This window comes from Bactrocera latifrons, unplaced genomic scaffold (genome assembly GCF_001853355.1).
Source record: "Bactrocera latifrons isolate USDA-ARS-PBARC rearing strain unplaced genomic scaffold, ASM185335v1 scaffold_312, whole genome shotgun sequence".
NCBI classification, from domain to species: domain Eukaryota; kingdom Metazoa; phylum Arthropoda; class Insecta; order Diptera; family Tephritidae; genus Bactrocera; species Bactrocera latifrons.
Genome location: NW_017536764.1, coordinates 329598 through 346710, shown reverse-complemented (window position 1 = coordinate 346710; position 17113 = coordinate 329598).

Sequence of the window (17113 nt, the reverse complement as noted above, 5' to 3'; positions counted from 1 at the left end):
TGACGATCTCAATAATTAAGAACTTAAGAAAGTCCTATGGAGACACCCAAACAGCTCTCATTAAACTCCCGCTTGAGGCAGCTAGACAGCTTCTACTGACTAGAAAGCTGAAAGATGGATGGGTAAATTGCCGTATTCGGGAACACAGACAACCACAGCGATGCTTTAAATATCTCGATTATGGATACATTGCAAAAACCTGCAGAAATGAGGACAAGTCCAGACTCTGTAGAAGATGTGGCGAAGGGAAGCACCAGGCAAAGGACTGCAACAACAAGCCAAAATGTTTGTTCTGCTTGAAAGCCGGTACAAAGGGAATCGATCACTTTACTGGAAGCGTCAGGTGCCCAGTATACAAGAAGGTAGCTCAGCAGGTAATATGAGGTTTCTACAACTGAACGCAAACCACTGTCAAGCAGCTCATGACTTATTAAAACAGTCAGTTGCCGAAAAGCAAATTGATGTGGTTCTACTAAGTGAACCTAATAAAATCGGATAAGGCGTAACCTGGATAAGTGACACTCGAAATAAAGCGGTTATCTGGAAATGTAACATTACGCAACTGGGAGCACCCTTCTCTTCGGATGGTTTTGTTAGATCAACAACTAATGATATTAATGTATATAGCTGCTACTTACCCCCTAGCCTCAACGACGAAGAATATCGCCGTATTATCGACAACCTAGTGGAAGATGCCAGATGCAAAACGAAAGTTATAATAGCTGGTGACTTTAATGCCTGGGCTATCGAATGGGGTTGCAAAAGAACCAACAGCAGAGGAAAAATCTTACTAGAAGCTTTCGCTTCTCTTGATCTGTAGCTTTTAAATGCTGGCAAATAATGCACATTTAATAAAGGTGGCCGACAATCGGTGATAGACCTAACGTTCGTACACTCGAGCTTAGTTCGCAAATCTCAGTGGGAAATTTGTGATCATTACACTTTTAGCGATCACTATGCAATTATATTCGAAATAAATACCACACGCGAACGACAGCGTTTACCAACCCTAAAAAGAAGTAATTGACGACCCACAACGTTCGACCCAGACCTCTTTGAAGAAGTCTTCAGGCCATTTACTCTTCCCGATGATTTGTTGACGGCTAACAAAGCTGCTTACTCGATTATGAGCTGTATTAAAAGGGCATGCGATGCTGTGTACCAGTGTATTGGTGATTATACCAAAGGCCACGTGGTACACCTGAACACACCATTCTCCAAAAACATTTTATGGAGAAAAGAAAATTATTAAAACAATCAATTAAAAAAAGCAAACAGGAATGCTTTCTTAAACTGAGCGACGATGTCGAAAACAACGCTTGGGGACTCTCTTACAAAACGGTAATGGGAAATTCCGCACTGGCGGGCAAATGCCAACCTCCCCCTCAACAATTGAGATAATTGTTTCGGTGCTCTTCCCCATTCAACCCCCACTCTATCAGGAGATCGTGAGAGTACCACAAACCCTGTTTGCTGTTTCGAATGAAGAAGTCCGAGAAGCTTGCAAACGGTTAAACATATATACCAACGGTTAAATAAGGCAATCGACGATGCCGGTGGGTTATCACCCAACCAATTCGGATTCAGAAAGGCAAGATCCACAATTGCAGCTGTAAACTTAGAAAAGACCCTGGCTGAACGGGATATAAGCGGGAAAAGGTGCAAAGGAGGCAAAATACAGTACTGTATGGTTGTAACCCTGGATGTAAAGAATGCCTTTAACTCGGCATCCTGGCGCAGTATATTGAGTGCACTAAAAAGCTTCTCCGTGCCTCAATACCTTTACAACATAATGGTGGAGTACCTCAAGGATCTGTTCTTGGGTCGCTACTATGAAACGTCATGTACGACGGAGTACTGCGACTGAAAGTACCCAAAAACGTTCATATTATTGGGTTCGCAGGCGATATCGCTGTTGTGGTTATAGCAAAACATATACACGATATAGTTTCGATAACCAACAGAACAATAGTGTTAATAAGCGATTGGCTCGAAACTAACGGACTGAACCTAGCGGAGAGCAAGACCGAAGCGGTACTCATTACTGGCAGAAAAGTTCGTGAAGTTGCCACGTTTAATACAAAGGGTGTAAGCATTACGACACAAGGCAATTAAATACTTGGGAATCATACTTGATGCAAGGATGTCATTTAAGGAACACTTAGCGTACACGGCCGAAAAAGCTACAAAAGTGTGCAGAGCCTTGACCCGGTTAATGCTCAATACCCGTGGGCCAAAGCAAAAAGAAGACGACTATTAGCTGGCGTGCTAAAGTCAGTCGCGCTGTTCGGCGTCCAGATATGGGGAAAAGCCTTAGAAGTAAAATCATATCGCCGCGGCCTTTTTCGATATATGCCACTTGCGCGCTAAGAGTATGTTCTGCTTTCCGCACAGTATCGGAAGATGCTGCTCTAGTTATTGCAGGCTTACACCCTTTGGACCTCCTGGCCAAGGAGATTCAACGCTGCACAAATGATAGGTTACCGCCGAACACAGTAAAAGAAATAGTAATGGCGGAGGTAATAGATCAATGGCAAAGACGCTGGGAGGAAAGCGGAAACGGGCGATGGACATTCCGACTGATCCCCAATGTCGAAGCATGGTTAAATAGACAGCACGGTGAGGTGGATTTCCACCTAACTCAAATTCTCACAGGACATGGCTGCTTCAAAGCATATTTGAAACGTTTCGGGCACGGAAATAACGACATATGTGATTATTGCAGAGGCGATACCGTCGAAAATGTGGAACACATATTCTTTTATTACCCAAAATATTATCATGAGAGGCAACACTTAAAAAAAGCGTTCGGTGTAGACCCAACTCCCGATAACTTGGTAAGCCAAATGGTCGAATCGGTAGAGAAGTAGGAAGCTCCTTGCGAAGTTGCAGCCAGGGTTATGAAATCTCAACGTGCCAGCGAACAGCGGCGGAGAAGAGAGCTGATAAATGTAACTTGTAACAGAATGCATTTTGACTATCACGTACACATGAGTGTCACTCAACCATCCTCCCGACGTAATACTTGACGGTGGTACCGGGGGGAACGGTACATGACTTTAGGAGGTTTAGTTCGGATTAAAGTTCCACACTGGCTTGGGGTTCAGGCTTTCGATGCTTCCTCCTCGTAAAAAAAAAAAAATATCCTACGAAGTTGTGTGTGGACAAATGTACAAACATTATGCGTATGGTTCGTTTTGTTTACATGCACACATAATTACATACATACGTGAATATGTGCGACCGCTTAGTCTTTTAACATTTTATCAAAACTTTTAAAGGCCTGCAAATAAATATGTAGGTATATAAATATGTACATACGTATATTTCTTATCACACCTACATTAATTAAATAATTAGGTTATAATACAAATATGATTTTATTATACATATGTATATTTCCAAAGATTTAAGGAATTCATCATGAAATAGTTTAATTTGTACGTACATATCTATGTACACGCTTTTGTGTTTTGATATAAAATATAACATATGTATGTATGTATATAAATTATATGCAGAGTCGGTTGCGCATTGTAAATATATATGCGAATCTGTAAGCGTACATTCCTTAACAACGGAAATAGCATAAGTTCTCTGATTCAACACTGAAAATGCTCAATTCTGCTATTTTCATGCCCCTCATGTTAAGTGGTGAAACACGCTAATAATTTTCTGTGGTAAAACACGCTCATCCAAAACAGTTAATATCCCAAAATTGAAAGATCCCTAGATTTTTGACATCGTGAACCTTCTCTATAAATATACGTTCTCTGGTATTATTAAAATCAGAGTGAGTGTATCAATTCCACTTTTAATTTTATTTATTATAAATATATACATATGTATGTAACGTTTCACAAACGGTCAATATAATAGAACCAATAGAAATTAAACCCGTTTAATAAAGATTTCAGTTCAGATTAGAAGAAAACATCATTTTACTCCAGCGTAGCCGAATTTAGACCTAATGAAAACGCTAAAATAATTGAGAAACCCATATTATATATTGAATTGCATATCGCACTAAAAAAAGCAAACGGTTCTTCCCCAGGCTTTGACCGAATCACTTATGATATGGATCAGCACCTCTCTCCAAGTGCAAAATCAAGGCTTACTTCTTTTTGCAACAACTTTTTCGACAACTACATACCGCAGCTATATGTACTAAGTACAATAACTCCAATACTTAAACCAAAGGCAGACAAAACCAGCATACAATCATACCGACCTATATCTTTGAACCCTGTGTGCACGAAGATTTTGGAAAGAATTATAGCTAATAGATTATGGTGGTTTGTTAATTCAAACAAGCTACTCAATAGCCATCAAATGGGATTCAGAAAAGGGAGATTTGTTACTGACAGCCTAATTTACTTAGACTACATGATAACAGATTCTCTCTCAGAAAAAAGCATATCTCGATAATATCGCTTGACTTTGCAAAAGCCTTCGATAGAGTAGGAATACACTCCGTAATGGATCAGCTTCTAGAATGAAAGATCGGTAAGAAAATAATAAGCTACATTATAAATTTTATGAGAAATAGGCAAATCAAAGTTAGAGTCAATTTCAGACACTCCAGCACATTAAGTATTTACAACGGAATCCCACAAGGATCCTCTCTCTCCGTATTATTATTTTTAATCGACTACAATAAACTTGCTAACATATTATAAATACGTTCCCTGCGTTTTTGCGCATACGCAGATGACTTCCATATCATCATGAAACTTAGCAACACAAAAACGATGAAATATTAGATTGGTGCGAGTACTCTGGAGCTGAGTTATCTCCGAATAAATGCCAACATCTACACATTTGTAGGAAACGTAATTACAAGTGTACCATACAATTTGGAAATATTCGCCTGAACGATGTAGACAATCTCAAAATTCTTGGAGTAACCTTCAACTCCAAATCAAATGTCTCTCCAGCAACAAGTTTAATTGCAACATTAGCTCCCTCATATCCGTTATAAAAGAATTAATAATCTCAAAAATTGAGTACGGCATATTCCTCTACGGATACACTGCCAAAAGTACCCGCAATAAACTACGCTCTGTTCTTAATGTAACGGTCCGCATAGCGTTTGGCGCCTTTCGAACCACTCGCATCAGTAATCTAATGTACGAAGCCAACATAACATCAATCGAGACAACTAAGGATTACATCACCGCAAAACTTTCCAAGTCCTTTCTCACTTGCGAACGCACAGTTACCACATCACAAATACTCCGCAATTATACTGCCACTTTTGTAACCAAACCACAAACATTAATATATCCCATATCCTAGTAGATTGTACACTTTTCCAATCCAATTGAACCAAATTCTTTGAAGGCAACAATCCTTTAACTTTCTTGTCCACTCCACACACAGGTAATGTAAAGAAGATCGTAGCATATCTCAAATCCACCCGGCTGTACTATAAAATTTAATTTATTTCTTTCCTTACATAAAATCTAATGTATTACGCGAGCTGAAGGTCTTTGGTATTTTGCTCCTATCTTACTACTAGCCTATAATTTTAATTATAAGTTAGTCATGTAATAATAATAATAATAATTCTCGTATATTTTCAAATGCTTGTATACCTATAAACATAGGATACAATTAAGAAAGTGCATAAACGGTGCGATGAATCAAAACAACTTTGGTTAAACAAAGTAAATATTTTGTACATACAATGTAGGATACTTTTTAAAAATTCACGCTTTCCTGTTGTAATTGTAATATTTATTTTAAATAAAAATCGCAAGTATTTCCTCTGCTCTAATTGTACATACTATTAGTGTGTTACAAAAGTTTTATTATTTTATGTAACTTTATATGCACACATGCATATGGAGTAATCCGTGGTTGCCGGTGGTCCGTCTTCGTACCTACTGTTTCGTTGTCATTCCAGTCCATCCGCTGCTGTCACATCTATTACCTACGCAGTGTTTCATTTCTGTTTCAGTGTTATTGTCCGTTTACACAGTCCTACATTCGGCCATCCTGACTGTTCATTCGGCCCCGGTCTTAGTCCTTCATGATCAGCGATTTTCTCGACTTCATATCTTCCGTGTGCCATCTTCTTTACAATTCTATATGGCCCGAAGAATTTTGCTATAAGTTTCAATCCTGCTCCATACTGCGTTCGCTTGGTGGCTACAAGCTCGTTTTTATTATAATCGACCTCTACTCTTCGCCTTTTGTTAAATGTTCTCCTATTTTCCTGCTGAATCCTAGCAATATTATGTCGTGCCTCCTGACGAATTACCTCGCGTTCTGCATCGAGCTCTTCGATGGCTGATTCTTCCAGCAGTTCGAGTAAATGTGGTATTTCTTTCAATCGCATCTCAAGTCCAGTCATAATTCTAAAAGGTGATTGTTTGGTGCTTCTTGCGGCGTTCTTATTATTTGCTGCACATGATCCACGTGCTTATACCAGTTTCCAGAACTCGCGTTTCCCAACTTAGCTATCATCGGAACAATAATCTGGTGCATGCGCTCTACTTGTCCGTTTGCTCGTGACACTCCCGTAGCTATTAATAAATGCTGGATTTCCTCATCCTCGCAGTACTGTTTAAATAAATTGGACGTAAAAGCCCCTCCTCTGTCTGTTATGACACGTCTTGGATATCCGAAAACTGCTGCTCTTTTCTTTAAGCATTCGACGACTGCATCAGCTCCAGTGTTCTTAATTGGATATAGCCAAACGAACTTGGAGAATGCGTCCACCATCACAAGGATGTAGTTATATGCCTTCTTTGTCGACTCCAGTAGCCCAACGTGATCGAGATGTAGTGTTCGCAAAAGCTTGTCCTCTTTACTAATGGGATTTAGAAAACCTTCTTTCTTTCCTGACTTCGTGTCGTAGACGATACACTCTACGCAACTTCTTACAACCTTTGTTGCTTTCCTATTTAAATTTGGTATATAAGATATCTACTACTTCTTCCATTGATGGAAAAGTGTCCTTGTCTATGTGCCATGTTAATGATTTCGTATTCCATAACTGATGGAACTACTGGGAGTTCTCTTGTTGAATCCTTATACAGTACTCCATTTTTCATATAAAGGTCTTCGTAGTCGCTCTTCTCCAGAACTTTTGACACACCTCGTAGCCAATCGTCCTCTTCTTGTGCTTGCTTCAGCCGGTGGGTTAGGGAACCTTCTATGATGAGACAAGATACCATACTCAACACTTCTACGTGTCGTTTTTTTAACCGTTTTTATGTTCTATCTCATAGCAAAAGTCTTGTAGGAACATTGTCCAACGAGATATGGCACATCTCGTTTCCGCATCGTCATTGCGAATGCATTACAATCCGTTACTATCTTAAAACTTATCCCCAGCAAATATACTCTCCACTTCTTAAGTGCTTCTATAATCGCTAGTACCTCGAGTTCGTACGAATGGTACCTTTCCTCTGCTGGTTTTGTCTTCCGACTCATGTATTGAACTGGATAGAAGGCTTGATCGTCGAAATCCTTCTGAAGTAGCACTGCTCCGTACCCGGACATACAAGCGTCTGTATGAGCCTCAGTCACTGCTTTCGGATTGTATAACATTAGGACTGGTGCGCTGATCAATGCTGACTTCAACTTCTGGAATGCCTCCAACTGCTTGTCGCGCAACTCGAACTTAGCCTCTTTCCTGAGTAGATGCGACAACGGTTTGGCTATGACAGCATATCCATCGACCAATCTCCTAAAGTATGATGTCAATCCCAGGAATCTCTGTAAAGCCTTCTGGTCACGTGGCAATGGGAAATTCCTAATCGCTTTCGTTTTTGCATCAGATGGTTTTATCGAACCGGCTTCTATAACATTGCCTAGAAAGTCTATTTTACTTGTAAGAAACTGACATTTGTCCCATTTCATCCGCAAACCATATTCTTCAGCTCTTCGTAGAACTCGTTCTARACTGTGTACGCCTTCAGTGTAATCCTTGGAGGGAATAACTAAATCGTCCATGTTAGCCACCACAGTATCGTCTTGTATAAGATCTCTAAATACTGCTGAAATAAGTCTTGAATATTGCCCGTTGTATGTAACGAATGCGGTGTACTTCCTTGATGTAAGCTCCACTGGGCCATGGAAAAATCCATTCCTAAGATCTAGTGTCGTAAAAACATTAGAACCCTGTAACTTTTCGATGACATCGTCGATATTTGGCATCGGGAAGTTGTCGCGAACTATCTTTGTGTTTAATCGCCGATAATCGCAACACAAACGTTTCTTTCCATCTTTCTTCGACACTAACACCACTGGTGACGCATATTTCGAATTACTGGGTTTAATGATCCCATCCTTCAACCACTCCTTAACTTGTTCATCTACTTCCTGTCCATCGATGTAAGACATCCGTCTTGGATTTTCATATACCGGGGTGTCATCTGAAAGTAAGATCTTCATCTCTACTGGCGAATTCGAATTGCTTGTAGGCTTATAATTCGCTACCATTCTTCTTAATATAGTTGCTTGCTCTTTGTTGAGGTGTGAAAGATCGACTTCACAGGTACTTTCTCCATTCCTGCGACCATACACAGGGTTCCAAACTCTTCGCTCAGTTCAGCAATCCTGTTATAACCTTCATCAATTGGGTTGTACCTAGCATCAGTGCCCATCTCCGCAATCTCATGAACCAACTTCGAAATCACTTCTAAAATCCTGAACTCTCTCAGCTCCTCAGCCACAACAGCGCCCCATATACTTCATGCACCCTTGTGCCCACGTTTAATTTCACATCAAACTTCTTAGGCTTCGTTGACCCAACACTGCGATCTTTCCTTACTGCTCCAGTATTAATCTCCTCCTTGCTCTGTGGCTTTTCCTCTACCTTCTTCTGCCTGAACTCATCGCCATCTTCCGTAACGAACAAATCGACTTGTCTCAGAACGTCGTTACCAATCACGACCGCATATTTGATGTCTCGCTCCCTCACTACGTGAAATTTTACTTCCAACTTTATCTTGTCTGCCGACGCAGATTTTCCATTGAAACTTACATCCTTAAAAATCAATCCACTCCGCTTCTCCGGTTTTACGATTTCTCCTTCATCCGTCATATTATTGACGCTGCTTCGTTCCGATTTAGGAGTTTTCTTCCTGCGTCACAGTTAGCTGCACGATGACCCTCTTTACCGCAATTGTAACCCGATGTCTTATTGCGTGGACAGCTTCTAGCAAGATGTGATGAATCCCCGCAGACAAAACATTTCCTGTTAAATGGAACTGCTTTCTGGAAATCCTTGTTTGACGACGATGCCTTCTCCTGGTTCCCATTCACTCGTTGTGACTGGCTGTAATCTTCTCGTGTACCTTGATTTGCTCTTTCAAATCCTGTATAGTTTTCGCCTGGTATAGGTTGCTGTTGTTCGACCTTGAGTCCGGTATGCCTTCGATGAAATATTCTATTAGGCTTGAGTCATCTAGCCTTATCGGTTTCTCTAACTCCATTAAAACGTATAAATATTCTCGAAGATCTTCCCCATGTCGATTCCGACGACTACGTACTGTACGGTGTACTTTAATCGATGATGATGCTATACCAAATTCCTGCCGCAGCGCTGGTTTTAGTGAACTCCAACTGCTTATTCCTCTTTGGCTTCTTATGAAAATCTTTGCCGCACTCTTCAACAATTGTTTTGCGTAGATGAATTTCTGCAGCTCGTTCCAATGCACTGCTGATGCGTTTGCCTCAAAATCTTCAAGCCATTGTTCGAAACTTGGACGACCTGTTCCTTTAAACGAAGTCATTGAATCCTCAACATCTCGGAGAGTAAAGTTGTAGAATTCGACTCTAACCTCACGCACACTTCGTTGGCTTGCTACCTCTTCCACATCAGTTTCGGAACCGTCACTCACAGTCAGGCCGAAATGCTCCATCAGACTGTCTTGTAGTGTCGCTTTCCGTCCAATAGTCGATAGCCCTAAATCGCCTAACCTTTCCTTCAGAAAGTCAACAGTCAGCTCAAAAATTTCGTTACGGTTCATAATTTACAGCTTTGTACAAAGAATCGATAATATTTTAAAAAAATCTTAATTTCAATGATAATATTTTCTTTTAGTTCGCGTTACAATATTCACTTTTTCCGAGTACAATTTTAATAACTTTTTTGTTAAACGAATTTTATTACAATATTTTCCTAATAATGTTTTTAAAGAGAAATGTTTTCTACAAATCGAATTTTTAAAACGTATTTTCATCAATAAAAGTTTGTTGCGATATTCGCCACAACTTTTCACAAAATTTTCACAAAATGTTCACAAAAATATTCAATAACTTATTTTACGTTATTCAAAAAAATTTACAATTGTATACCAAAAGACTTAACTGTTGCTTCAGTGAAATGTAACATTACCTCCAACTGTACTTTACCGTACTGCCATACTACCGTATGCCTGCCGTTACTGACGCTGATGCTACTACTACTGCTGGTGCTGCTACTACTGCTGATGCTGTTACTGCTACTGCTGCTGCGAGTACCGCAATTTTCTCACACCACGGACCTCTTATAAGAATGAACGCGTTTAAAATGTATAAAGATTTTCAAATTGATCACGCAAAATCGCACTTTCCAATCCCAAATTCAAATTTCACTTCTGGCACCACTTCTAGGATACTTTTTAAAAATTCACGCTTTCTTGTTGTATTTGTAATATTTATTTTAAATATAAATCGCAAGTATTTCCTCTACTCTAATTGTACATACTATTAGTGTTTTACATAAGTTTTATTATTTTATGTAACTTTATATGCACACATGCATGTGGAGTGGTCCGTGGTTGTCGGTGGTCTGTTCCATAGATAATTTCATCAGAATCTCTTTTCTTGCTCTCTCACTTGTCAGCTGGCAGGGCACCCTGATCTGTTTTCTGAGCTGGCAACAAAACACAATAATAGCAGAACCAGTGAAAAACGCTACTGCCTTCCTCCCTTTTCCTTCCTCATCGGCAAATGTGTGCGCAGAATTCAGCCATCTTTGTTTGTTTTCATTTGCATAATGTTGCCATTGCTCAATACGCATATATAGTTTTGTACACATCTATGTTTTCAATTACAATTTTTTATAATAAAAAATATCAAAACTAAAAACAAACTATTACAAATAGTTTATATATTTATAAATAATATCATTCGACTCCAATTTTGAGTTATTTTAAGAAAATTTCGAACATATTGAACAGATTGAATTATAAAAGTTGATAATTACTACAGTATATCGATATTGGCAACCCTGCGTTGTGAGAGAAAAATCAGCTGCCACGTTTCTGTGGCAAAAATCCAAATGCTATAAATTATCACGTCATCCGACGTCAAAGAAAGAAGGGAGTAGCGTTTTTCACTGTGCACTTACATTGCGTGCCCATAAGATAGGTCGTATCAGCTGACACGACCCACGATTCTACGTTGTTCACTGTTGCTGCTAACAGGGTGCCTTCAACCAGCAGTTAGTGAAAAAGGCGGGATGCATTAATAGCAGCGCTATAATTACTTGACGAAATTAGTGTGAAATGAAATTTCATTAAATTGTGCGAACATACTTTGGCAAAATAAATAAATTAATGATTTTGCATTTTAGCATTTATATATGTATAATTTATTAAATACCCAAGCTAATATTTTTCAGCAGTAGCATCTTTGGCAAATGTTATAAAAAATGCGAGTTTTGACAGCTCTCTCTCGAACCAAAGAGTTTCTTATCAAGTTATCTATGGCATGGATAATATGATACGAGACTGTAGCATTGGCTCTCTTTTTCTCTCAAACGCATTCCCTGATTATTTGACAGCGATGGAGATCAGGGAATTTCTGACAGTTGATTTCAGAAAAGGCGGGATGCCAGAAGTAAACCGCTATAATTACCTGACGAAATTAGTGTGAAATGAAATTTCATTGAATTGTGCGAACATATTTTGGCAAAATAAATGTTTATGTAAATTAATTAATGATTTTTCATTTTAGTATTTATATACATATGTATGCATTTTCAAAGTGTTTAATTTAGTGTTTTGCATAATTTWTTTAATACCCAATCTAATATTTTTTAGCTGTGGCATCATTGGCAAATKTTATAAAAAATGCGAGTTTTGACAGCTCTCTCTCGAATCAAAGAGTTTCGTATCATATTATCCATGTCTATGGTCTGTTCGTTTGTCTGTCCTTCATTCGCCTTCGTACCTACTGTTTCGTTGTCATTCCAGTCCGCGGATGCTGTCACATCTATTACCTATGCAGTGTTGCATTTCTGTTTCTGTCTTATTGTCGGTTTACACAGTCCTACATACATATATATACTGAAAGTCCAATTTAGCGAATTCTTAGCATTTATCTTGTTCCTTGTTAAACAAGAACAAGCATAATTGCACATATTTTATTTAACGCATACTATCTGCACATAAAATCCACACTTATGTACAAAGGCCTAGTTTCAGTGCGCTCTGATACAAGGGCATACGAATAAACCCGTAAAAAATATTTTTTCGAAAAAAAAACATTTGAATATAAACGTGAGCAATACAAGCGATAAACGCATTATTAAATTCTTTTTCGGAAATTAAAGCTCTTATTTTTTGAAAAGAGCTTTCGGTTACATATATAATATATTTTACTAATCCAATTTTTCGGAACTAACAACTCTTATTTATTGAAAAGAGTTTTCGGTACCACATTTCTCTATTAAAAATTTTCTGAATGAGCACTGATTCAAAAGAATCTAAAGCAGAATTCTTAAGAATTTCAAAAATTATCACTGATGGCAAAAGTCCATGTACACCTGCAGAAGCTACACGCTCGAAGCAAGGAGCTACAAAGCAAAAGAGGGGGAAGGACATATCATACTCTAAATTCATTTCTGGAAATACTGCAATCGATTTGCTTCTTCGCCGATTCAAGATAATTCAGAATGGCGCTAGAAATAAAAAGGAAAACAATGGAAAATTTTTGGACACGTCTCCAAGCTTCTTATAACGCAATTGTAGATACTGACGATTCAGATCTGCCAGAAAACTTTAAATCTTCTGCTTACGCCAAATTTGAAAACTGCTTAGACCAGTATGAAGGCACAAAAACAATGGTATCAGATCAATTAAAACTTATAAAGTCAATTGAACCTGCTCCCCACAGTAGAGTTGAGTTACCACAATTGCAAGCCCAAGAGGCAAGTTCAGGCATTCATCTCAAATTGCCAGCGTGTGATACGGAAATATCCACTGTTTCAAATTGTTTGTCGGTTCTATCGACACAAAATATTTCCACACCCAATTGGGATCCTATTCTGGTAAACATATATACCGCCGCATTACCGGAAAAATCGTTACTTTTGTGGGAGCAATCGCTTTCATCAAAAAGAAAATGCCCAACGTGGCAGCAGATGAAAGATTTGTTAACTATCCGATTAGAAATTGCGGAATGAGTAGACAAAAAAAATAATTAAAACTAAAAACGTTCAACACGACTTAAATCAAAGCTTCAATAGACCCCAAGCCGGAAGCAACAATCATTTAAACAGAAGGTTTTTTAAAACACAAGCCTTCACATCTGAACAAAATAAATTCACGTCATGCGAACTATGTGCAGCAGGCCATAAGCTAAAAACTTGCGAGAAGTTCAAAAAATTAGATGTCAATGAAAGGAACAACTTCGTCAGGTCAAGAAGACTGTGTACAAACTGCTTGTTCCACTCACACAATCTTAATACTTGCGAAAGCAAATTCAATTGCCTATATTGTCACAAAAGGCATCATTCTATGTTACACCTCAATAACTTTCCCAACGCATCTCAAAGTAGCGCACTCTCAAAATAAGCCACGGGTTTAGTTGTAACACCAACTCCCAAAACAAAAACTCCAGCAATTTGCCAAGAGACATCAAATCATAGTCCACAGCAGTTGTCTCTATCGAACATCGAGGAGAACTGTTCAAACTAAGAGCCCTAATAGACGAGAAAGCACAACGATCGTGGCGGGCGAGTAGTAAAAAACTCACATAAAATCTGCCCTATTACATTACCCTAATTTCCCCTCAAGCGGATAAGTGCGTTCAAGCAGAAGCCATAGTCTTACCAACATGATTCCAAGCTATCATATAGATAGCAGACATTGGCAAAAGGTTACACACCTAAAGTTAGCAGCTCCCAACTGCAACACCCCCGCTCAAATAGACCTTTTATTAGGCAGCGATATAATATCGCAAATTATACTAGAAGGTGTTGAAAAAATTTTGAAAACACTACTGGCGCAAAATACCATTTTCGGATGGGTCCTAAGTGGACTAGTTGCGGCCTAGTTGCGGCAATTGAGAAAATTTTAGAAGAACTCGCCCCCATTTCAATTACAACACCAGAATATCAGTATTGTGAAGACTTTTACAAAGCCACAACTACTCGATCAGATAATGGTCGGTATGTCGTACGACTACTACTAAAACAACAATTTCCAGACACACTCGCCTTAGGTCACTCTCGCACCTCAGCAATACAGCAGTTTTTAGGTATGGAAAAAAATTTACTTAGAAAAGGTGAGCTTAAACAAGATTGTGATGGTGTCTTAGAAGAATACCTCCATTTAGACCACATAGAGGAAGTAAGCCCATGCGAAAAAATCATAAAAGGCAATTATAAAGCCTGAAAACAAAACCACAAAGGTTAGAGTTGTCTTCAATGCCTCAAGATCCACTAGCTCGGGGAATTCCCTAAATGATATTCTATTTACGGGGCCCAATATAGAAAAAAGAATAAACAAAGCATACATGGCCTACTATACTTGTAAGAGAATCGTCAACCAGAATTGGGGCCTCAAACCAAGTATAATCATGTGGATATATACGGCTGTAATAAGACCTATACCTACACATGGAGCTCTGGTATGGTGGCCAGCACAATTAAATTGAATACAAAGGGAAGCATGTGAAGGTGTTACTGGTGCAATCAGGTCATGTCCGACTGATGCGTTCAATGTGATCCTGCATCAACTACCAATGGACATTTTTATTCACAAAACAGCAGCTATTGCGGCGATAAGAATAAAAGAATTGGGAGGTTGGAATCGGCAGAACTACGGACATAGTGTAATCCGAAACAAGCTCACCATTAATAAATCAGACTACATTATCCCAAAGCTGGACTTCAATAGACACTTCCAGGTGAGGATATCATCTAGAGGAGAATGGAGAAGAGGTTCAATAGGAGAGGAGGATACCATCTCAATCTATACCGACGGGAGCAAAATGGACTGCAGAGTAGGCACGGGGGTATTCTCCGCTGATCTAGGCATATCTCTCTCTATACGTCTACCGAACTCGGCTAGCATCTTCCAAGCAGAAGTACCAGGCATAGAAAAAGCCTGCGAAGTTCTATTAGAAAACCACAAGAATGTACATAAAGCAACTATATTTACGGATTTCACCCATGACAGATTCCAACGTAGTTCACAACTGCAAGAGAGCACTAAGCTCAATAAAAGACAATCTCCAACTAAACTTGATCTGGGTTCCCGGCTACAGGAACATTTTCGGTAACGAAAAAGCAGACGAGTTGGCAAAGCCAGGAACTTTCCTCAACGAATCCGAGGCGGAGCTAATACCAAGCCCGATAGGATGGATCAAAGCAGAGATCAATAGCCAATTTCAACGAGTTGCAAATAACAGGTGGAAAAACATTACAAAATGCGTCATAACTAAACAATTATGGCCAACATATGGGTCAAAAAAAAGTACAGAGTAACAGCTACCAAAAGTAACAGGGCACTGGCCATTTGGGGAACATGCATCCAAAATAGGTATGCCCTACAACGACATCTGCCGGAGCTGCGGAGTAGCAGGGAACAAGGAAACAATCTTCCACTTTCTCTGCGAATTCCCAGCTCTACCACAGAGCCGACACAAAACACTTGGAATCCATCAAGAACCAAACCTTTAATTTCCACTAAAAGCATATCGGACATTAGTAGTTTCATAGAAACCTCTAAATGGTTTGAGAGAGAAAATGAAACGTAATAGCACATTAAGTGCTAGTTGAGACCGATAGTGTTCACATGAGCTACGAACGTTCTGCAACATATCACATCGCATCACCTCACGTCACGTCACGTCACAACACCTCATCACACAACCGTTCACAGCATACACCACTACACACCCACGCATCAAACACAGTTCTTAACACCGCTCATTACTACAACACAACAACCACACGATTATCAACGAGACGACTCGTAATCAGCAACTACTCACCACCCAAACCTTCAAAAGGGATTGATCCGACCGGGATCGCTCTCTTACCGTTTTATCCGTAAAGCGAAGCAGTCGTCCGTGATATTTAGTTTCTTCATCCGCAATTTCCCCGTTTATTAAAACCGCCAAGTGACGTGAGTGAAGTGCATCATCGAGTTCGCCAAGAGCGTGCAGCAGTGGGTTTCGCAAGAAACCAAAATATATACATACATATATATTATATACACATATATATTGTGTAATCTAAATTAATAAATTTTATAACGAGTGAAAATCCGTTCTTTTATTTTCAATCTCATACGTATACTATATCAAGTAAGCACCTACCTACCTACGGGACCCACACTCCAACCAGATTTAATGATCCTCATATTAAATTGGCGTATATACAAATACGTATTCAATGTCGAAAAGATGTATCGACAAATACTCCTACATAAAGATGATTAAGATTTTCAGTGGATTATTTTCCGAAAGTCTGCCAATAGACCACTATGCGACTTTAATTTGAAAAAAGTTACCTTTGGCGAAAACTGTGCCCCATATCTAGCCATTCGTACACTACACGAACTGGCAAAAGACTCAAAGTCAGAATTTCCTCTGGCAACATAAGTCTTAAAAACGCAAAGGTATGTAGACGAAATCCTGTCTGGAAGCTACAGTCTTCCACAAGACCTTATCGCAGGTAACAAATGCCCTCAACACCACAGGATTTACATTAAAAAAAATAACAGCAAATACCCAAATATTTTAAAAAATATTCCAAAAGACGATTTGTTGGATACTAATTTTCTTATATTCGAAAAGGAAAGTACAACAAAAAACACTAGGCATCCAATGGAATGCGATATCTGACAAGTTTTCATATATTACAGAGTCAATATCAGAT